This window comes from Hevea brasiliensis, chromosome 9 (assembly GCF_030052815.1).
Source record: "Hevea brasiliensis isolate MT/VB/25A 57/8 chromosome 9, ASM3005281v1, whole genome shotgun sequence".
Taxonomy (NCBI): Eukaryota; Viridiplantae; Streptophyta; class Magnoliopsida; order Malpighiales; family Euphorbiaceae; genus Hevea; species Hevea brasiliensis.
Window position 1 is genome coordinate 96736190 of NC_079501.1, and position 24905 is coordinate 96761094.

The following is a 24905-nucleotide window of genomic DNA, read 5'->3' on the forward strand; positions in this document are numbered from 1 at the left end:
GACATGTATTAGGATTCACCTGCATTCTTAAGAGGCTGGAGAATTACTTGCTTCTTGAAGTCAAGGGCTGCCTTGAAGTAGTCATGTTGGTCAAGAACTGACTCAGAGCATGTGCCATGCTTGTCCCATTCATGTGATGTGACCAAAAGGCCACTTCATTGCCACTTGGGCAAGCTAGTGTTGGCCAATTCTTTTGCATACTGCTTCTTAGGTCTGAAATCTATACATTAATTTGAAGAGTGGTTTTGGTATAAAGATTTCAACAATGAAATGGCCATTGACAACTAGTATCACTTTAAAGTAATGAAATTGCTATTGACAATTAGCATCACATAGAGGAACCTTCATGGGTAAAGTCTTGGAATTGTTTATTTTAACTTCATCAAATTAAGATTAAGGTTTTATAATGAATGAGTTTTAATTCAAAGAAGTTGTTATTAAGATTATAAGATTTCAAGTTCAAATTTCAATCGAAATTGATTATAAAAAAAAGAGTAAAAAATTAAGATTTGATGAGATGTAAAATTGTAATTAGGGCTGGTGCATGAATTTGTTTTTTTACAACAAATGATATGTGAATAGGCCCGACTATCGGTTTGGTTCTGGTTCGAATCGGCCTGGAGTCAGAACCGTGAAACCCCAAGATTCTGGTCCGATTCTTATTCAAATCTAATAGTTTATTTTTTTAATTTTAAAATAAAAAGGCAATTTAGTCCAGAATCGTCCGATTCAATTCCGATTCAATTCTAGTCCAATTCAATTTTTGTTTGAGTCAAAGATGAATTTAACTGATTCCAATTCGATTATGATGTAGTTTAAAGTGGTCTAATTCTAATCCGGGTCCGATTCTAAATCAGCCCTTGACTAGGTTTATTTGTGTGGCATGTGTGATGTTGTGAGTGACTATTCACAATTTTTTTTCTCATATATGTAGAAAAAAGAAAGGGACAAAACAAAATAACTTTGTCGGTAAAGAACTAATTTGACATATAATGATTATGTAATAAAATAATAAAGAAGAAGAAACAAACCAAAAAGCTGATTAGATTCAGCTCTTAATTGAAATTGAATCAGAATTGAATTAATCTAATTTAAAATTAAAATTTCCTTTTTTATTAAAAAAAAATTTATTATCGAATTTGATCAAAATCAGACTAAATTGGGAAAGAAAACCATGATCGAAATTGAGGAACCTTCAATCCTAGTCCCCTTGGTCTTGAAACTATAACTAAACAGTGGCCTCCTTAGGCGGAGAGAAATGGCTGAGATTATGCTCGACTCTATTTGGGATTGTGTTTAAAAAGTTGATCTAAGATCACTTTAAATAAAAAAAATATTTAAAATATTATTAAAAAAGTAATTTAAAAAATTATTTTACTGTTTTAAGATTCTTATAATTAAAATGTCTTGTAGTTAAGAAAAGAAAGGGAAAAAAAATTATAAAGAGAAGGAAAAAAAAAGGCTAATTTCTTTATTTTCTTAGAAGAAAAAAGAAAGAAGAAAAGAAATAAAAATTGAATTCCCTTATTTTGTAAGAAAAAAAAAACTTCCGAGGATTTATGTAGAGAATGCTTTAGGAGCATTTTGAACCATTTTACAATTAGGCGGAACAGAGTGGAAATCAATATTAATTTTTTTATTTTTACTCTTTGTTTTTTTCCCTTTAAATTAGTTTTTAATTTATTTTATTTTAAATTTTAATTTTATAAAATATTTTATTTTAATTCAAAATTTCAAATTAAAAGTACGCGTAATTGAAATATTTATTCAAATATATATAGCAAAATAGATTTGATGTGATAATAAATTATTATTTTACTAGTATATTTTTGTTACAGATAACAATATTGAATATAAAAATGATCTAATTGTGAAATTATATTGTAAATAATCTATCATACTATTTAACTATAAAATTATATTATACTATTCAACATAGCCATTTTTTAATATAAGCCATTTTTTAATATAATTTTATTTATTCAATATAAGCATAATAATAAAAATGTAATATTTTTTTTTCACTTTTATTTCCATCAAAATATGAAAATATACAAATCATTTCTTTTTCTATGAAAAAAATTTATAAGGAAAAATAATAATTTTCCTTTCTATAAAGATTTTACTTTCCATATAATTCCACATACTTTTCATCCATTAACTTTCCTATCTACATAAAAATGAAAGCTGGGAAAGAAAAAGTAATTGGAATTATAAAGAAAAATAAAATTCCTATGAAAAGATATATTATTATTTTTCATGTTTATAAGAAAAAATAAATCACTTTTCCTTGCAAACATGAAAAATAAAAATCTTCCTTTCCATAGAAATTTTATTTTCCTTATAATTTTAATAACTTTTTTTCCCCAGTTTTCATTTCTATGTAGATAGTAAAGTTAAAGAATGAAAAGAGCGTGAAATTATATGGAAAGTAAAATCCCTACAGAAAGGAAAATTATTATTTGTCCTTACAAATTTTTTCCATAGGAAAAGAAAAGGAAAGAAAATGATTTGTATAATTTTTCATGTTTTGATGGAAAGAAAAGTGATGAAAGAAAATTATTACATTTTTACTATTATAATCATATTAAATAAATAAAATTATATTTAAAAATAACTATTGGAGAAAATAAAAGGCACAGGGGAAAACAAAAAAAATTAACATTATTTTATTACTATTTTTGCTAAATTTGAGCAAAAAATAAAATGATTTTTCACACAAATTCTCATATTTTTTTTTTTTCATTTCATCTTTTCCTCTTTCTTTTCCTAGATTTACAACAAACCTTAATTAAGGTCATGCACTGTAAATAGTTCATCATATAGAATCACTATGCTCAATAGAGTTAAAAAAAAAAAAATCTGATAATAGAATAGGAAATTACCTTATTTTTATTGAAGGGATTACCATAATCACAATTTGAAGGGTAATTCCGACCCTTTTAACTAGGCCAAAGCCCATGAATGCCAAAATCAGCAGCAGGTTTTCCAGTGGTTGGGTAGTAGCAACTTTGCTTTGTATCACACTATGAACCTGGCCACTGTATCACAAACAATAATTTCATTTTTTTAATTAAAAAAAAAAAACTCAAATCAATTACGAAGTTTACCGAGGCTACCAAAAAGCTTCATCAAAATTGAACTGTAAGCTTTCATCCTCATTCAACTTTCAGAGATTATGGGCTTCTAATACTTTTTATCTAATTTCTTTTATGAGTATTTTTTTTCAGTGAGATTATGCAGTTTATAGGTGTATTTATAAACCAAAATGAAAGGTTTTGGAGATGAGTATCTTGTCAATCTTATCAGTCTAAAGGAGAAGAAACAAACCAAAAAGCTTATTCTTTTTTCCCTTGTAACAAAAAAAAAATCTTTTCAAGTGAGCTGTGAAGGTTCAACTCTGAATTGAAATTGAATTAATTTAATTTAAAATTAAAATTAGATTAAAAATATTAAAATTATATTAACTTAAATTGAATTTGAATTGAGTTGGAATCATGTTGAAATTGAGCTATCACTTTCAAACCAAAATTTAAATTAAAAAAAAAATATATCACCGAATTTAATCAAAACCGGACTAAATTGAAAAAAAAAAAAAAAAAAAACAAAATTGAGGACCCTTCAATCCAACTGCAATCCTTTCAGTCTTGAAACCAGAACTGGTCAGTGGTCACCATAGGCAGAGAGAAATGACAAAGATTATGCTTGACTCTATTCGGGATTATGGTTAAAAAGTTGATCTAAAATTACTTTAAATAAAAAATACTATTTTAAATATTATTAAAAAGGTAATTTAAAAAAATTATTTTACTGTTTTGAGATTCTTATAACTAAAATGTTCGCAGATAAGAAAAGACAGTGAAAAATGGTGAGAGAAGAAAAAAAAAAGTCAATTTCTTTATTTTATTGAAAAAAATAGAAATAAAAAATAAAAATTCAATTCCCTTGTGTAAAGGAAAAGGAAAATCTTGCGAAGATTTCTGTGGAAAATGCTTAAATAGCATTTTAAACCATTTTAAAATTGAGGGGGAATAGAATGAAAGGTAATATTAATTTTTTTGTTTATTTTTCTTCTATGCACTTTTTCGTACAAATTAATTCTTAAACTTATTTTATTGTAATTTTATAAAATATTGTAACTATAAGGTTGGGAATTGCACTTCAAATTGTGAATCTGGTAATCCCTTTAATCAAAATAAGGTAATTTTATTGAGTATATTGATTCATTATGAACAGTATTACAGTGCACACTTTTTGTTGTAAAATTTTTATGTTTTTTTATATTTAATTTATTCACTTATTATAATTATTAGGGCATTATAGGAGTCTATTTGACATTATTGTTTGAGCTTATATTGAGAAAAATATTATAAAAATTTTATAACAAAAAAGTGTGCATTGTAATATTGTTCATCATGATGAATCAATATACTCAATAAAATTGCAGAAAAAAAAAGAAAAAAAAAGAAGAAAATCTGATAATAGAATAGGGAGTTATCTTATTTTGATTGAAGGGATTGCTAGAATCACAATTTAAAGGGTAATTCCGATCCTTGTGATTAGGCCAAAGCCCATGAATGACAAAATCAGTAGGGGTAAATTTTAACAATCATCCTTGAACTTATATAGTTGTAACACTACAGTTCTTCAATTTAAAAATGTAACATAAAACCTCCTAAACTTTCAAATTTTGCACAGTAAAATCCCTCCAACCTCCAATCACTGGTTTTCCAGTTAGACGTTGACCCCGACAGTTCCAGCGTAACGCTTAGTCATCATTTCTCTTTCCTCTCTCAAGTCATGTGTAAATTGAATCCTTCTACTCTCTATAGAGAAAATAATTTTTCATGTGTAGAGAGAATAATTTTATACTTTGCATAAAAAAAGAAAGAAAAATATTGACTAAGTGTCACGCTGGATCTGTTCACACTAGCATCTAACTAGAAAATTAGTAATTAAAAGTTAGAGGGATTTTACTGTGCAAAATTTAAAAGGTGAGGGGGTTTTATGTTACATTTTAAAGTTGAAGGACTATAATATTACAACCATATAAGTTCAGAGATAGTTGTTAAAATTTATACAATCAAGAATGGTTTTTCGTGATTAGGTAGCAGCAACTTTGCTTTGTATCACTTGGCCACTGTATCACAAAAAATCATTTCACTTAGAAAAATAAATTATGAAGCTTAACCATTAACTGATTAATTTACCTGATGAACAAAGTAGAAGAAATCAAAATCTTGTGAAGCACAAAGGAGAGATAGGTAAAGGGTGTTGCAAGGATTTTGCGATCGCCAGGCATCTCATCGAAGTGGAAAGTGAGGAGTCGCCACTTTAATTTTGAGGAAAAATTAAAGAAAACCATTTATTATTTAAAAAAATTTGAAAAGAATGTTTACCACTTCTAATCCAAAGGTTCAAGGTTCGGAGTCCGTATACGTGTAAGGAATGTGTTAGGCACCCGACAGTCTTCCCTAAATAGGGCAGATAGATTTAATAATGTGCTCATAGAAATAATTTTAATGGAGTTTAAATCAAAATATTAGTTCCCTGTATTTGTTCAAAAAGGGCATAAATATGGGAAAACATAAATACCTTAGTAGTAAGTCAACTAAGTAAAACGATCTTAACAATGAATTTTGACTTTATTTTATTTATTATAAAATGGCAAAAGGTAACCAATTTTATATTGATTTTGAAATAAAAGTATAAGAATGTTTAATAAGCTTTCAAATCTGATTATTGATGAATTTCCTAGAGAAAAACAAAATTTTTGAAGAAGACCTAAGTGGTAAATTTGCAGTCAAATGAGATTAAATCTAAAATCCTTTACTAAAAATTTAATTTTCTAAAATTTAAGATGTGTGCAAAATAAAAGTGGACATTAAATAATTTACCAACAAAAAATTAAGTTTTGCTTAAACTAAAAGAGGTGTATGCTGAAGATGGAATTATTTTGCCAAAAGTGAAAGCTATTTTAGAAAATAAGAGGAAATTTTAATTTTTCGAAGCATAATTCATTTATCAATCAAGAAATTAAATTAATATAGGTTATGACTTCCATTCATTTTAATCAGTATCCCGATTAAAAGGAAAGTGTTAATTAATACCTAAGAATTTGACCCATTAGTAGGTACCCTTACTTAACAAGATCAAAGTCTCATCGTCGGCACTAATTAACCACAATCTTAATCTTTATTAATTTAATTAAAAATTATCAATAAGTTAAGCATAATTTAAATGTCGTAGAGAAGAGATTGCATCAATACAAATCAAAATTTGCATTCTTTTAATCAGTACCCCGATTAAAATAAATGTGTTAATTTAATGCCTAAAGAGTTTAATCAATTAGCAGGTATTTCCACCAACCTAAATCAAAGTCTCATCATCGATATTAATTTAACCATAATCTTAATTTTTATTAATTAAAATAAATTTATTATTTACCAGTTTTGTTAAAAAAACATACTTTTATTAGTTCAATTATTGATAGTTGTCGAATCCACCAGAAATTAAATTAACTGAAATTACCAATTATGAAATATTTTCTGCAGTAAGTGGAAAATCCAGGTCGAACCCTAGAGACTGAATTATTAAATTTTGTGCACTTGTGTACTGGAAAAAAGAAACAAAGGTTGGGGAGGGGGGGGGGTAATTCGCAATCCAAAGAAGAAATCAAAATTCCAAAACTAAGATCTAAAATTAAATAAGAAACTCTCGAATTAAACAAACTTCAGTTCAAGGTAATTCTCATTCCAATGCATTGATTCGATCATAGACAAAAGAAATACAATTATCTCTTATTGAATACTTAACGTAGATTTACCAAACAGCGAGGTAAAATCCCTAACTTCCCTTAAACTTATCAATTCGAGCCCAACACTCTTATTGACTCTAATTATTAACTGAATTGTTATTAAGCAATCCTTATCAAATTAATAACTGCTTTAAGAATAGGAAGTAGTTAAGCTGAACAATAATTTATAAGCCATAAATTACTTAATTCACCCTATTGTTTCCTTAGGTTATTATTGAAAACTGGGATCATAATCAATAAAACCTAATTGCTACTCATATTCAATTTTACACAACAATTACGGATTATGAAGATGAACTAGCAATTGATCTCATTAAACAATTAACTAATAGGCTTTTTTAGCAAATCATTCAATAGATCAAAGACAAAGAAATCAGAAAATAATAGATATTCAAAAAGACATAAATTAAATTAAGAAACTGGTCTCACAAATCATGCAAAAGAACTTGAATCCCTTGAACTGAATTAAAAACTTAGCCACTCATGTTCATGGCTTACAGAAAAATAAAGAAGAAATCTAAAAAGAGAATGGAGAACGAAGGTCTGAATTGGATGTGTTTTAGCTGCTGCCCAAAGACATATTTATAATAAAAAAACCTAATCCCAAAGATAGGAACCAAACTAGGAAAAGTTTTGAAATTCAAAAGATAGATTTTCAGCCTGCATTCACATCTCTAAAATCAAGGCCTATTTTCAGTGACTTTCTTTTCAAATCTGTCTCTGCCCTCTTCAGGAAAGTTGTAGCCCTATTTCTTAGCTTTCCAACGGGTACTCATTTGCCTAAATCCGAGGTCTACAACCCAAGTTATGGCCCAAAAACTGGGACTGGTTCAGATAGACAGTCTAGCCCATAGTGACGACTTAATTGCCATTTTTGATAATTAAAATAGTCTTATCTTGCTTCCAGCCCTTTATAGAAGTTGTAGAGGTGGCTCTTAAGATTCAATTGGGCTTGGGCTTGCTTCATTTGGACCTCTGGAACTCCAGATACAAAATAAATACTGAAACTGGTTGTGACAATCAAGTGTGGGCTTTTGCAATAGATCCATAGCTCATTTTGTCAACCTTGGAGACTAATTTGGGCTTTGGTCTATCTTTATCATTTGAAGTGCTCTATCTTATCTTTTCAATGGATTAAACAACAATCAATTTAGAGACCCACAACTTTAGGGACACCTGAAAAATACAGCAAATGTCAAATGCTGAAAATTTCTCTATTTAACACAATTATTCCAACAACTATCTAAAAATATGCCTAAATGATAAATATACTTTAATCAACTAAATTATGCATAAAAACACACTAGAAACACTAAATGTGATGAGAGTAAAATAATAAATTATGCACTTATCAATTATTTAGCAATTGTACACTTTGTAACCCATGACTTAAACTTTTTTAACAATTATAGAAATAAAATAAAATTAAATTAATATTGGTCAAGGTTTTCATTCTTTTAACCAGTACCCCAATTAAAAGAATGTATCAATTAATGCCTAAAGAGTTTAATCCACTCATGGATACCCCACTAAATAGAATCAAGATCTCATCATTGGCACTAATTAATCCCAATCTTAACCTTTATTAATTTAATTAAACTACAAAACATACATGCACTTTCATAATTAAATGTAATTTAATAACAAAAGAATTAATACATATCAAATCAAATATAATATGCTTACAAATTTGTTGAAATTTCAGTAGAGTTTTTCTTAAAAAAAATATGACAGTTTTCAAATTTTAACAAAATACAACCTCCACAAATTGTCATCCTTATCTGCACATTTATTCATGCATCTTCTACCTCAACAAGAAAATCACATAAAAATAAAAATAAAATAAAGAAATTCGACTAGGGGTAGATTTTGGTTTTAGATAAAATCTTAACTTGGTGAACTTATTTTCTATTCCTTCTAACCGACCATTTGTTTACTTTGGAATTCATAACACTAAAGCACAATGAATAGAAGAACTTCAAAAAAAAAAAAATCTGTTTGATAATTAAAATAATAATAACTTAAGGGTATCTCCTTATTTAAGTAATTAAAGAGTACCCTCTTCAACTACTAAAAAGAAATATTTTATACAGAAAGGACTTATTAATTTTTATCAATTTAGATGATTCAAGGTGTCTTTCCTATTTGAGTGGCTCAAAGGAAAAAAAAACTATAAAAGTATTTGGCCCAAATAATTTAATAATAATTTGAGGGCATCTCCCAATTAAGTGGCAATTAAGTGGCTTAGAGGGTACCCCTTTAACTACTAAAAAAAGACATTTTAATAGAAATATTTTATTTTGCTTAATAAATTAGGAACTATTTAAGGGGCATCCCCCTATTTATGTAGTTAAGGGGTACCCCCTTTTACTACTAGCACTATATATATATATATATATATATATATATATATATATATATATATATATATATATATATATATATGTTTAAAAAAATTATTTAATTTAAATAATTTGAATAATTAATAACAAGTAAAGGAGCATCCCCCATTTAAGTAGTTTAAGGGCATCCCTTTAACTACTAAAAAAATTTTTATATAAAAATAATATTTGATTTAAATAAATTTTAATGATTAATAACAATTTAAGGGGTATCCTCCATTTAAGCATTTCGAGGGGTAGCCCCCTTTAACTACTAGAAAAAAAAAATGCATTTCTACAAAAACTTAATAAACTAGTAACAATTTAAGGGGCATCCCCGTTTAAGTAGTTTAAGGGGTACTCATTTAACTATTAAAAATTCTATAGAAAAAAAAAACATCTTTTGTTTTGAAAATAAATTAGTTTTTCTCTATTTGTAGGTTTTATAATTTGACATGATCAATATAGTTCACACAGTGGAATATTAACTACTTTAATATTATATCTCAGTGTATAGCTCAAGTATTCACTTTGGCATATGCACTATGGCCGAATCCATCACAATGAGGCAGTATTCACTTTGGCTGATGCACTATGGCCGAATCCATCACAATGAGCCATCCCAAAGTTATGGACAAAGACATTTCAAAAACTATAATACACGTTTAACTCATGGAAACAATTTTCTATTAACATGCTATTTGTACTGAATAAGACATGTTCTAACTTTCTTGGCTTTTCACTAGTTAATAGTAACAAAGTTACAATTTTAAAACCACCATGAATTTGTAAAAAAAAATGTTCTTCAAAATGAAATTAATAAAATGAAATTAATGATAATGCTAACAGCAAACTACAAGTGCAGAACCTTCCCATTACCAAAATATAAAGTCCACCGAGTGTCTCCTAACATTCAGATCCTAATATGCCCATTTAAACAATAAAACAACACTTCCTAGAAAGTACTAGTAGTGAAAAGTTAGCATCTACACATATGAACGGTTAGGCATATTTGACAGTTCAGGTTCCCTCTTAATCCAAAAGAGTGTGCTTGCCTTGAAACACCACACAATCAAAATTATACACAACCCAAATAGAAGCCCATTGAAGTTGATCAATAGTAGATTAAACATAACTTGCAAACACAGAGAACAATATAAATCGTTTGATTTTCCTTGAAATACATACATACATACACACACATATATATATATAAACTCAATCATTCATCATCTATGGAGAACGCACAAAGACCAATCAAGACAAAATCAACAAAATTTCACCTGAACTTAGATGGAGTGATACTTTGCTTTTGTGCAAAAACGGACACTTTGGAGAAATAAGGGAACAAACCAATCTGGCCTGAATGTGGATCTGCTTTGCGGGTACAGGTTCTGTTGGTGGTAAAACCATAAAAAGGAAAGAAAGAGTCTTGATGTCAATGAAGGACAAGGAGGGGAATGTCTATGTCACAAAGGAGGGGAAAGTTAGTGCAATGGCGTTTGCAAGAGGCGCTGAAAGTTGTGTCTCCACTTGGATCTAATAGAGGTAAAGTGTGAATAGGGTGGTGTTTCTTATAAAACGGCAAGGGGATGAGTGTTTTGTCTTGAGCCCCTGTGACATTGTAAGGGATGGTATTTACAAGGAGAAAAATTTGAAAATCAAGGCTCATGATTTAAATACCAAAAGAAAGGTTGAGATTAAAAAAATGAATTTTATTTTTGATTTATTATTATTATTATTATTATTATTATTATTATTATTATTATTTAACCTTAAATCTAATGGTAAAAAAAAAAATCAAAGATTTAGAATAAAAAAGGACTATTTGGTTTTATTTCCTTTTGATCTAAGGATCAAGATTTGCTCTTACAAATTAAATCAATGGTTGAAATTAAATTGTAAAAAATTTGTCTTTTTTACTTTAACTAATTCTTTATCTAAAGGTGAGGGAATTAAATCTTTTAAAAAAATAAGGGCTAGGATTTAATGGTACTAACATTTGTCTTTATTTCTTTAACAAACTCCCAATCTAATGGTCCAAAATTAATTCCTAAAATATTTAATGGCTAAGATTAATTTGGGACTATTTTGTCTTATTACTTTTTGATTCAAGGGTCTAGATTTGCTTTTACAAATTAAAAGGCCTAGATTAAAATGTACAAAAATTACTTAACCCAACTCCTAATTCAAGGGTGGAAAATTAAATCCTAAGAAAATAGATGACCAAAATCACTTTGTACTAATTTGTCATTTTCACTTTTAATCCTAAGGTCGAAATTAATTCTTACAAAAATTAATGATCAAGATTAAAAGGTGCAAAATGATTTAACTAATTTTTAATCTAGAGGTGGGAATAAAATCCTAAGAAAATTAAAATTTAAAATTAAATTTATTTTTATTCTCTTAAATCTAATGGCTAAAAAATAAAATTAAAAAGAAAATAAAGTGTAAGGATTAATTAAAACAAATTTACTCTTTTTCTTTAATTTTTAAAATTAAATTTTCAATCTAAAAATGAAATTAAATTTTTAAAAAATTAATGGTCAAAATTAAAATCAAATTACAAATTAGAACTAAAATAAAAGAGGAAGTTAATTAAAAAAAGTTAAATGAGCTAGAAAATTAAAAGTAAAATTAAAACAAAATTGAAAATTAAATTAGAATTACAGTAATAGTGAAAACAACAATCCAATCGATAAAATTATATTTAATTATTTATTTTATTATTATTTTTATAGGGCCAAAAAAAATATAGTTTCTTAAAAAAAAAAGATTTTATTGGTCCAAACAAAATATAGTGTCTACAGAGAGCTACCCAAAGCTTCATCAAGATTGAACTATAAGCTTTCATCCTCATTCAAAATTCAAAAATTATGGATTTCTAATACTCTTATCTAATTTCTTTTATAATTTTAGTGAGAATAAGTTGTTTATAGCTGTATTAATAGACCAAAATGGAAGGTTCTGGAAAAGAGTATCCGTCAATCTTATCAGTCTATATTATCCATGTCATTGTTTAACCATTTCCTCATTATTGGCACATGTCGGCTGTCCCTCCTTCCCTACATGGGTTTACAATTTTTGCTTTCCTTCTTTAGCCAACATTATCATAATTGACCCTAATCATTATCCTTGCCTCAATGGTTGAAATTAAATTGTACAAAATTTGCCTTCTTTACTTTAACTAATTCTTGATCTAATGGTGGGGGAATTAAATTTTTTTAAAAAATAAGAGCTAGGATTTAATGGTACTAACATTTCTCTTTATTTCTTTAACAAACTCCCAATCTAATGGTCCAAAATTAATTCCTAAAATATTTAATGGCTAAGATTAATTTGGGATTATTTTGTCTTATTACTTTTTTATCCAAGAGTCTAGATTTGCTTTTACAAATTAAAAGGCCTAGATTAAAATGTACAAAAATTACTTAACCCAACTCCTAATCCAAAGGTGGAAAATTAAATCCTAAGAAAATAGATGGCCAAAATCACTTTGTACTAATTTGTCATTTTCACTTTTAATCCTAAGGTCGAAATTAATTCTTACAAAAATTAATGATCAAGATTAAAATGTGCAAAATGATTTAACTAATTTTTAATCTAGGGGTGGGAATCAAATCCTAAGAAAATTAAAAGTTAAAATTAAATTTATTTTTATTCTCTTAAATCTAATGGCTAAAAAATAAAATTAAAAAGAAAATAAAGTGTAAGGATTAATTAAAATAATTTTATTCTTTTTCTTTAATTTTTAAAATTAAATTTTCAATCTAAAAATGAAATTCTATTTTTAAAAAATTGATGGTCAAAATTAATATCAAATTACAAATTAGAACTAAAATAAAGTGGAAGTTAATTAAAAAAAGTTAAATGAGCTAGGGAATTAAAAGTAAAATTAAAATAAAATTGAAAATTAAATTAAAATTAAAATAATAGTGAAAACAACAATCCAATCGATAAAATTGTATTTAATTATTTATTTTTTTAAATAATTAAATTTTTATTTATTATTATTTTTATAGGGCCAAATAAAATATAGTTTCTTAAAAAAAAAATTTTTATTGGCCCAAACAAAATATAGTGTCTACAGAGGGCTACCAAAAGCTTCATCAAGATTAAACTATAAGCTTTCATCCTCATTCAACATTCAGAGATTCTGGGTTTCTATTACTCTTATCTAATTTCTTTTATAATTTTAGTGAGAATAAGTTGTTTATAGCTGTATTAATAGGCCAAAATGGAAGATTTTGGAAAAGAGTATCTATAAATCTTATCAGTCTATATTATCCATGGCATTGTTTAACCATTTCCTCATTATTGGTACATGTCGGCTGTCCCTCCTTCCCTGCATGGGTTTACAATTTTTGCTTTCCTTCTTTAGCCAACATGATCATAATTGACCCTAATCATTATTCTTGCCTCAATTGTTGAAATTAAATTGTATAAAATTTGCCTTCTTTACTTTAACTAATTCTTGATCTAATGGTGGGGGAATTAAATCTTTAAAAAAAATAAGAGCTAGGATCTAATGGTACTAACATTTCTCTTTATTTCTTTAACAAACCCCCAATCTAATGGTCCAAAATTAATTCCTAAAATATTTAATGGCTAAGATTAATTTGGGACTATTTTGTCTTATTACTTTTTGATCCAAGAGTCTAGATTTGCTTTTACAAATTAAAAGGCCTAGATTAAAATGTACAAAAATTACTTAACCCAACTCCTAATCCAAAGGTGGAAAATTAAATCCTAAGAAAATAGATGGCCAAAATCACTTTGTACTAATTTGTCATTTTCACTTTTAATCCTAAGGTCGAAATTAATTCTTACAAAAATTAATGATCAAGATTAAAAGGTGCAAAATGATTTAACTAATTTTTAATCTAGGGGTGGGAATCAAATCCTAAGAAAATTAAAAGTTAAAATTAAATTTGTTTTTATTCTCTTAAATCTAATGGCTAAGAAATAAAATTAAAAAGAAAATAAAATGTAAGGATTAATTAAAACAATTTTACTCTTTTTCTTTAATTTTTAAAATTAAATTTTAAATCTAAAGAATGAAATTAAATTTTTATATAATTGATGGTCAAAATTAAAATCAAATTACAAATTAGAACTAAAGTAAAAGTGGAATTTAATTAAAGAAATTAAATGAGCTAGGGAATTAAAAGTGAAATTAAAATAAAATTGAAAATTAAATTAAAATTAAAGTAATATTAAAAACAACAATCCAATCCATAAAATTGTATTTAATTATTTATTTTTTTAATTAATTAAATTTTTATTTATTATTATTTTTATAGGGCCAAACAAAATATAATATCTTAAAAAAAAATTTTTATTGGCCTGGACAAAATATAGTGTCTATAGAGGGCTAACTAAAGCTTCATCAAGATTGAACTATAAGTTTTCATCCTCTTCAATTTTCAGAGATTATGGGTTTCTAACGCTCCTATCTAATTTCTTTTATAATTTTAGTGAGAATATGCTATTTATAGCTGTATTAATAGACCAAAATGGACGGTTCTGGACATGAGTTCTGTCAATCTTATTAGTCTATATTATACATGGCATTGTTTAAACATTTCCTCATTATTGGCATATGTCGACTGTCCCTCCTTCCCTACATGGGTTTTCAATTTTTGCTTTCCTTCTTTAACCATCATGATCATAGTTGACCCTAATCTTGATCCTTGCCCAGATTTATCTTGTATTAGATCAAAATGTTGTTGCATCTCTAGCCGTGTATTTTTGTTTGAACTTACTCGCATTATAACAACAACCAAGTCTTAATTTTAAATTATTTTCCTTTTATCAAAACATGAAAATCACTTCCTTTCCTTTTATTTTCTTTACTTTCTATATGGATTTTACTTTCCATAAAATCCCACCCACTTTTTCTTCCATAAGTTTTCTATTTACATAGAAATAAAAGCTGGGAAAGTAAAAGTGACTGAAATTATAAGGAAAATAAAATCTCTATGGAAATGAAAATTATTTTTTTCCATAGCGAAAAGAAGGAAAGGAAGTAATTTATTTATTCATATATTTTCCATGTTTGTATAAAAAGAAAATTGAGAAGAGAAAATTATTGCATTTTACAACTATGCCCAAATTAATAAATAAAATTATATTAAAAAATAACTATTTGAGGAAAAAAGGGCATAGAGAAAAAACAGGAAAAATTAATATTGTTTTTCACTATTTTCCGTTCAATTTGAGGAGAAAATAAAATGGATTTCCATACAAATCCAAATTTTTTTTTCTTTTCATATTATCCTTCTTACAAAACAGGGTAGAAATGCACTTTCATTTTTTTTTTCCCTATCATTTTCCTCTCCTTTTTACTCAATGCAAAATATAACTTAATTAAAGATTCTTAATAAATATTAATTTTTAAGATAATGTTTTTTCTCAATATAATAAGTGAATAAATTAAATATAAAAAATTAAATTTTTACTCTGTTCTGAGACAAAAAACGAGGCCTAAAAATTCCGAAAAAATTTCAGAAAACTCAAAAAAATTTATAGAGTCTAAATATATTTTTAGTTTTGCCACGTGGTCTTTAAATTAATTTTTAAAAATCATAAAAGTTTCACATTTTTGGAAAATCGAACTCGATTTCTAAAATTCGAAAAATTTCAAAAATTTTTCTAAAATTTAAATAAAATAAAATATTAATATTTACCTATAAAATAATTAATTTAAAAATTAGGGGTGTTACAAATTTAATAAATTATTAATTTAATTTAATAAATTATTAATTAAAATCGATGTCTACTCGACGTACACCAATCCACAAGTTGTTACCATTGTGGTTCTTATAACTGATAAAGACCCTATTCGGCAATAGTTTTAAGATAGTGTTTAATATTTTGACTATAATTAAAATACTACCTCTCTTATTCATACAGTTTGATGGCATAGTATTTATACTAGTGTTTAAATATTGAAAGAGTGATTTATGAAAAATTACTTCTTTAAACTTTTAGAGGTTTATAGAGCATTTTGATTAGAGTCAATAAGATGATACCATTATTTTGACACTTAACAACTAATCTAACAACTATTTTTATTGAACACATTTACTTTAAATCACGGATAAATTTCAACAACTGTCCCTGAACTTATATAGTTATAACACTACAGTCCTTTAACTTTAAAATGTAACATAAAACTCCCTAAACTTTCAAATTTTACACAGTAAAATCCCTCTGACTTTCAATTACTGATTTTTCAGTTAAAAATTGATGTAAATAGCTCCCGCATGGCACTTAATTAATATTTCTTTCTCCTCTCTTATGCAAAGTGTAAAATTATTCTCTTTACGCATGAAAAATTATTCTGTCTATAGAGAGAAAAATGATTCAATTTACACATGACTTGAGAGAGAAAAGAGAAATACTGACTAAGCTCCATGATGAAACTTTATAGGTCAGCGTCTAACTGAAAAACTAATAATTGGAGGTTAGAGGGATTTTACTATGTAAAATTTGAAAGTTGATGGGGTTTTATGTTACATTTTTAAGTTGAGGGACTGTAATATTATAACTAGATAAGTTCAGGGATAATTATCAAAATTTATCCTTTAAATCACTACATAAACAGCTAACAGTTAGTAAAATAGTTGAGAACTACTGAAGTAGCTAACAACTATTAGAATAATTAATATTATCGAACATGCCTAAAGCTTTTTTTTTTCAAGTCAGTGAATTATATCCACATTTATCTTCTATATATACACCTTAGCACCATGAGTATAAATATTTATGCCTTTTGATGTATTAGATACAGCTGAGGTAAAATCAATAATTTATAAATTCAATTAATAAAAACTAAAATTGGACCATACAATTGAATAGATTAACCACTAGTTCAGTTTCAAAGTTAAGAAGCTAGCTAAAGTTGATTGATAAGTTTTAACTAACCTAAGTCGGATAAATTTTAACAATCGTCCCTGAACTTATTTAGTTATAACATTACAGTCTTTCAACTTAAAAATGTAACATAAAACCTTATCAACTTTCATATTTTGTACAGTAAAATTCCTTTAACCTCTAATTATCGATTTTCCAGTTATACGTTGACCTGGACAGTTTCAGCATAGAGCTTAGTTAGTAAAGTGACTAAGAGCATGTGCTGTACTTATCCCATTCATGTGACCAAAAGGCCACTCCATTGCCACTTTCAAGTTTCAATTGGAACCAATTATAAAAAAATAAATAAAGTAAAAAACTAAGGTTTTATGAGATGTAAAATTAAAAAACCAAGGTTTTATGAGATGTAAAATTGTAATTAGGGCTGGTGTATGAATTTGTTTTCTTACGACAAATGATATGTGAATAGGCCCGGGCATCAGTTTGGTTCTAGTTCAAATTGGCCCTAAATCAAAAGTGTGAATCCTCAAGGCTCTGGTCAGGTTATGGTTTAAATCTAACGGTCTAAATTTTATTTTTTATTTTTTAAATAAAAAAGGTGATTTAGCTTGAAATCGTCTTGTTTGATTCCAGTTCAATTTCAGTTTGTTTTAATTTTTTTGAGTCGAAGACAAGTTTGACCGATATTAATTCAGCTGTGGTCTGGTTTAAATTAGTTCGATTCTGATTCAGTTGCAGTCTGGTTTGAAGAGGTTCGACTCGAAATCGGGCGTGATTCTTTCTCATATATGTGGAGAAAAAATAAGGGGACGAAACAAAATAACTTTGTTGCTGAAGGACTAATTTGGCGTAGAAAGACTACCTAATGAAATAATAAAGAAGAAGAAAAAAACCAAAAAGCTTATTCTTTTTTCCCTTTTAACAAACAACATAACTTCTTTTCAAGTGGGCGGTGGAAGTTCAGCTCTGAACTGAAATTAAATTAAAATTGAATTAATTTAATTTAAAATTAAAATTGATTAAAAATGATTAAAATTATATTAACTTAATTTGAATTGAATTGAAATCAAGTTGGAATTGGACTGAAATTGATAAGTTCACTTTCAAACTAAAATTAAAATTTTTCTTTTTTTTAAAGAAATAGTTATCACCAAATTTAATCAAAATCAGACTGGAAAAAAAACCATGATCGAAATTTTGAACCCATCAATTCGACTCCTGTCCCCTTGGTCTTGAAACTAGAATTAGACAGTGACCACCTTAGGCTGATAGAAATGGCTGAAATTATGCTTGACTCTATTTGGGATTGTGGCTAAAAATGTGACACCGCTTACCCATCTACAGTGTAGCCGAGCAAGTTATGTCACTCAGTGTGCCGGAGCACCAATTTATGTTTCTATTTACAATTTTTCCCTTTTTAATTCATTTATTTTCAATTTTTGATAAATCTGAATTTTTTCGCAAATTTTATAGAAAATCCGGCAGAGTGCCGGATGTAAATTGGAAAAACAGTTCTTCTGAACCTGTTTAAAAACACTTCCAATATAATTTCCAAATCCCAACTCCATTATACACATTTCAAGTCAATCTCAAAATCTCAATCTCAAATCACAATACTATTTTTAAAACTTTTCTATTCACTTCATCACTTGAAGCATATTCATAAATATTTCTCAATATTTCATTTATCAACATACATTATGCAGAAATTTTCAATAATATGAAATTTCATATATTTACATTAATACATAATTACAAGAGTTTATAGTTACAATCCAAACTAATACAAAATGCCAAAATACAAAATGCTCCCAAAATCCTATGTCCTACCATATGCACTGCAGGTGTGAGGTGACTCGAGACTCCGGATGCAAATCTGAAGGTTCACCCGGTCTGATGTCTGCTGGGCTTACCAGCTAGGTCTCCAGTACCTGCGCATGGCAGAAGCGACGCGCTAAGCAATTCTGCTTAGTGGTGACAATATAAAATAAAATAAAATATAATAAAAATAAGTATGCAGAATGTATATTTACATTTTTTAGTAGGCTTAATTTCTGATATTATTTACAGTATTATTCAATTAAAATTTTGTAAGGTTTATTATCATTGCCTGAGTAACCCATACTAGACGACTAGACTGGATAAATGGGTAAACTGGCACTGGGTACTAAGTACCTCGGACCATCACACCATCGGTCACATTATGTCTCCTGGTGTGCAACAGAACAACTAATAGGTTGTAATAATCATCAAGGTTAAAACCTGAGTGTAACAACTCAAATAACATAGCCAAAGGCTATTATGTCACAGAATTGCATGGGAAGCCATGAAACACAGAATGGCATGAAGCCATATGCAGTACTGCTAACAGAACCCTATTGGCATGCCAAGCTATCCAAACCAATCTTGTTAGGTATACTAGGGCATATTACACTTTTAAATTTCACAATTCTTAAAATTCAAGTTTTAGTGTTTCTATTCATTTCATTAGTCAACTAAAAAGTTGACTTTTGCATAGACAATAGGTACATTGGTTCTAATACTCCCAACATTCCACATTTTGCATTCAAAATTTGTTGGTATTGGTTGCCTGTCACGACCCAGGGATGGGGTTGGGACGTGCTTGTTCAACCAGCTACGCACTGGGGTGAAAACTTCGTGTCCCACATCGGAAACGGGAAGAAAAGATTTGGGCCATATATGTGGGAGCCTTCCTCACCTGGTCAGCGCGCTTTTGGGAATGAAACCTCCCAAGGGACAAATTCGTGAGGCCCATGGGCCAAAGCGGACAATACTAACTGGAGAAGGATCGGGCTGTTACAATTTGGTATCAGAGCTGGACTCCCTCTAGTACGGTGTGTGGTGCGAGGACGCACCAGGCGGAAGCTGGTGGGCTTGTCACGACCCAGGGATGGGGTTGGGACATGCTTGTTCAACCAGCTACGCACTGGGGTGAAAACTTCGTGTCCCACATCGGAAACGGGAAGAAAAGATTTGGGCCATATATGTGGGAGCCTTCCTCACCTGGTCAGCGCACTTTTGGGAATGAAACCTCCCAAGGGACAAATCCGTGAGGCCCATGGGCCAAAGCGGACAATACTAACTGGAGAAGGATCGGGCTGTTACATTGCCAATACCATTTCTAAGCTTAATGTTAATTGGGCAGAATTTTCAGTTTTCATGCTTTATTTTTACTGTTTCGTTGGTCAATTTTACAGTGGGAATTTGGCAAACTGATCAACATGAAAGTTGTTCCTTATTTTGTCTAGTTGCATTTCCTTTTTTGAATCACTCCATTTGGAGTTTTGTAGCTCAAGTTATGGTCCAAAAACCACAACTGGCCGGATTGAAATTTTGTCCAGAATTTCTGGACTGACCATATCTACAGTGTAATGAACAGTGACTGCAACTCACCTTTTGAATATGTTCTGGTCATAATTTGGGTTAGGTTTCTTCATGAAAGTTGTTGGTCTATATCTCAGCTTGTTGCTGGTAAAATTTCAGGTCAATTGGACCTTTCTACACTGATTTATGGCCAAATGACCAAACACTGTTCATTTGGTCATTTTGCCCAGGCAGACTGCAGGTCACCCAGATTAGGGTAAGCTTTTGATCCACTTGGTTTGGTTTTATGGGCATGGTTTCATCACCAAAATTGTGCCATTATATGTCTAGTTTCATGTCCAATTGGCCTTGCACCAATTGAACCTCTACAATTCAAGTTATGGCTGTCCAAACCTGCTGGACTCATGTCCAATTCTGCAGGTCACCTAGGGCAGCCACACCAAACCCAAATCCCATCACTCAACACACTTCATTTTTGGTTTAAACAGAACTAAATGGTCACTAATTGACCATTAATACCTATTTTCATCATCACATGGTCAAAGTCCCATTTCTCCACCCCAAACCCTAACTCACACATTACCATTCATGCATTTTCATTGCATTTCTTCAATCCACTTACAAGATGCACATTAAGGGCAGCCATAATAACCTTTTAACTTCATTAAATTCATCACAAACAAACCCTAACCATGGCTGGTGAAAATTTAGGATTTACATACAAATGGTACTCCATCAATTTCCTTATCATTTGCACTCATTCATAAGTATTAAACATGAATTTAAAGTGAAATTTAAGTTTAAGTCACTATCCTCTTAGGGAGCTAATCCAAAGCTTAAGAACTCTTTCTTTTTAATTCTTTTTGCTCCCAAAAGCTTCACCAAGATGAAAGAGTAAGTTTTTGTGTTGACAATTAGGGTTTTTGGTGGAAGAAAGCTAGGGAAAATCAAGCTTGAAAAAGCTTGTTCATGGTGGCCATGGAGGAATGGTTGACGTCAAGGAGAAGAAGAAGAAAGAGGTTCTGATTTTTTTTTCATTTTCAGCTCATATAGTCTCTTTTATATAAAGTTATGCCATGTGTCAAGACAAGATGGGTTGGGAGATTTTTAATGACATCATTATGATGTCATAAGTCCATTTTCCTTAATTTACTCTTCATTTCTTGTCTCTTTAATTGCAATTAAATTTTTAACAATATTTAGCCATATTTTATGTTATATAAATTATTTATTTAACTGGACAAGTTGGCAAAAAATCATCTCTGAAGACGAAATAACCAAAATGCCCTCCGTTTGGCTTAACGGGCCAAAATTGTCTGTACCGATTGAAAAATTTTTCTAAGTATTTTCTTGGCATTCTAATGCCATAAGAACCTCAATGACCCTTCTCTGGAGTCCCAAAAATTATTTTATAATTTTTTCCCCGGGTTTAGGGCTCCTAGTTGCGAGAATCGCAACTTCTCACTAGGTTACCCATCGCTAGGGCACCGGCTCATTTAACTTGGTTGTATTTTATTTCTAAAATTTTTCCTAAATTTTTCTTATTAATATTTGAGTTAATTTTCAGTTTAAATATTTTTCCGGGCGTTCTAGCTGTCCGGACCGACATTGGTCACCAGAACAGTAAACTGTACGGACTAGCTAAAGTGAGGATGTTACAAAAAAGTTGATCTAAAATCACTTTTATAAAATAATACTATTTTAAATATTATTAAAAAAGTAATTTACTGTTTTAAGATTCTTGTGATTAAAATGTTTTGCAGTTAGGAAAAGATAGAAAAAAAATATGTAAGAGAGGGAAAAAAAAATGCTAATTTCTTTATTTTGTTGGAAAAAAAAGGAAAAAATAAAAATTCAATTCCCCTTTTTTATAAGAAGGAATAGGAAAAAAAATATGGCGAGGATTTGTGTGGAAAATGCCTAAAGAGCATATTGAAACATTTTATAATTGGGCAGAATAGCGTGGAAACTAATTTAATTTTTTCTATTTTTTCTCTGTCTTTTTCCCTTTAAATTAATTTTTAATTTTATTTTATTTTAAATTTTAATTTTATAAAATATTTTATTTTAATTTTAAATTTAAAATTGAAAGTATGCTTAATTGAAATATTTATTCAAATATATATAGCAAAATGGATTTGTTGTGAGAATAAATTATTATTTTACTAGTATATTTTTGTTATAGATAACTATATCGAATATAAAAATTATTTAATGTACAGTTATATTATAAATAATCTATCATAGTATTTAGCTATAAAATTATTTAATACTATTCAACATAGCCATTTTAATATAATTTTATTTATTCAATATGAGCATAATAGTAAAAATATAATAATTTCCTTTCATCACATTTACTTCCATGAAAATATGAAAAATATACAAACCACTTTATTTTTTTTTCTTTTTCTATGAAAATAAATTATAAAAAAAATAATAATTTTCTTCTCTATAGGAATTTTACTTTCCTTATAATTCCACATACTTTTCATTTATTAACTTCCCTATCTACATAGAAATGAAAGTTAGAAAGAAAAAGTAATTGGAATTATAAGGAAAATAAAATTCATATGGAAAGGTAGATTATTATTTTTCACGTTTGTAAGGAAAAGTGATTTATTTATTTTTCATAAGAAAAGAAAATTATTATATTTTTACAATTATGTATATACTAAATAAATAAAATTATATTAAAAAATAACTATCAAAGGAAAAAAAAAGGGCATAGAGTGACAACAGAAAAAATTAACACTGTTTTTCAGTATTTTCTGCTCAATTTGAGTGAAAAATAAAATGGCTTTAAGAGCATTTTAAACCATTTTATAATTGGCGGAACAAAGTGGAAAGCAATATTAATTTTTAATTTTTCCTGTATGCCTTTTTTCCCTCCAAATTAATTTTTAAATTTATTTTATTTTAAATTTTAATTTTATAAAATATTTTATTTTAATCTTAATTTTCAAATTGAAAGTATGCTAGTTGAAATATTTTTTCAAATGCATATAGCAAAATAGATTTGATGTGACAATAAATTATTATTTTACTAATACAATTTTGTTATAGATAACTATATTGAATAAAAAAATTATTTAACTATCAAATTATCTTATAAATAATCTATCATACTATTTAACTACAAAATTATATCATACTATTCAGCATGGTCAATTGTAATATAATTTTATTTATTTAATATGAGCATAATTGTAAAAATATAATAATTTTCTTTCGTCACTTTTCTTTCCACCAAAACATGAAAAATCACCTCGTTTCCTTTTACTTTCTATATGAATTTTACTTTTCATATAATCCCACTCACTTTTCCTTCATTAACTTTCCTATCTACACAGAAATGAATGCTAGGAAAGTAAAAGTGATTGAAATTATAAGGACAATAAAATGCCTGTAGAAAGGAAAATTATTGTTTTCCATGTTTGTAAGGAAAATCTTTTCCATAGGGAAAAGAAGGAAAGGAAGTTATTTATTTATTTTCCTTGTTTGTATGGAAAGAAAAGTGAGAAGAGAAAATTATTATATTTTTATAATTATGCCCACACTAAATAAATAAAATTATATTAAAGATAACTATTGGAGGAAAAAAGGGCATAGAGGAAAAATAGAAAAATTAACACTATTTTTCACTATTTTCTGCTCAATTTGGGCAGAAAATAAAATGGTTTTCCAAACAATTCTCACAATTTTTTTTCTCCTTACATATTTTCTGCTTACAAAATAGTGTGAATTAGACTTTTAATTTTTCGTTCTTCCTTTTTCCTTTCAACAAAATAAAGAAATTGTCTTTATCCCTTATCCCTACTATTTTCCTCTCCCTTTTCCTCATTACAAAACATATTTCTCATTATAAAACATACCTTAATTAAAGATTCTTAATAAATATTAATTTTTTAGATAATGTTTTTCTTGCTCAAACAATAAAATCAAATAGACTCTTATAATGTTGTAATGGTTATAATAAGTGAATAACTAAAATATAATTTTAAAAATTAAATATAAAAAATAACGACACATAAAAATTTTACAACAAGAAAGTGATGCACAGTAATATTGTTGGTCATCATACTGAGTCACTATACTCAATAGAGTTAAAAAAAAAAAATCTGATAATTACCTTATTTTGATTGAAGGGACTACCCGAATCACAATTTGAAGGGTAATTCCCATCCTTGTAATTATTAGGCCAAAGCCCCTGAATGCCAAAATCAGCAGCAGGTTTTTCAGTGGCTGGTAGCAGCAACTTTGCTTTGTATCACAGTATGAATTTGGCCACTGTATCACAAACAATCATTTCACTTAAAAAAAATTTAAAAGGAAAAAAATCAAATCAATTATGAAGCTGAACTATTAACTGATTAATTTACCTGTTGAGCAAAGTAGAAGAAATCAAAATCTTGTGAAGCACAAAGGAGAGATAGGTAGAGGGCTACCAAAAGCTTCATCAAGATTGAACTGTAGGCTTTCAT

The 24905-nt window shown here is 28.1% G+C and overlaps 1 pseudogene; it reads right to left on the reverse strand.

Moving 5' to 3' along the window:
- Positions 1 to 8: 8 nt before the first annotated feature.
- On the reverse strand, positions 9 to 24905 carry LOC131182983 (extracellular ribonuclease LE-like; annotated as a pseudogene).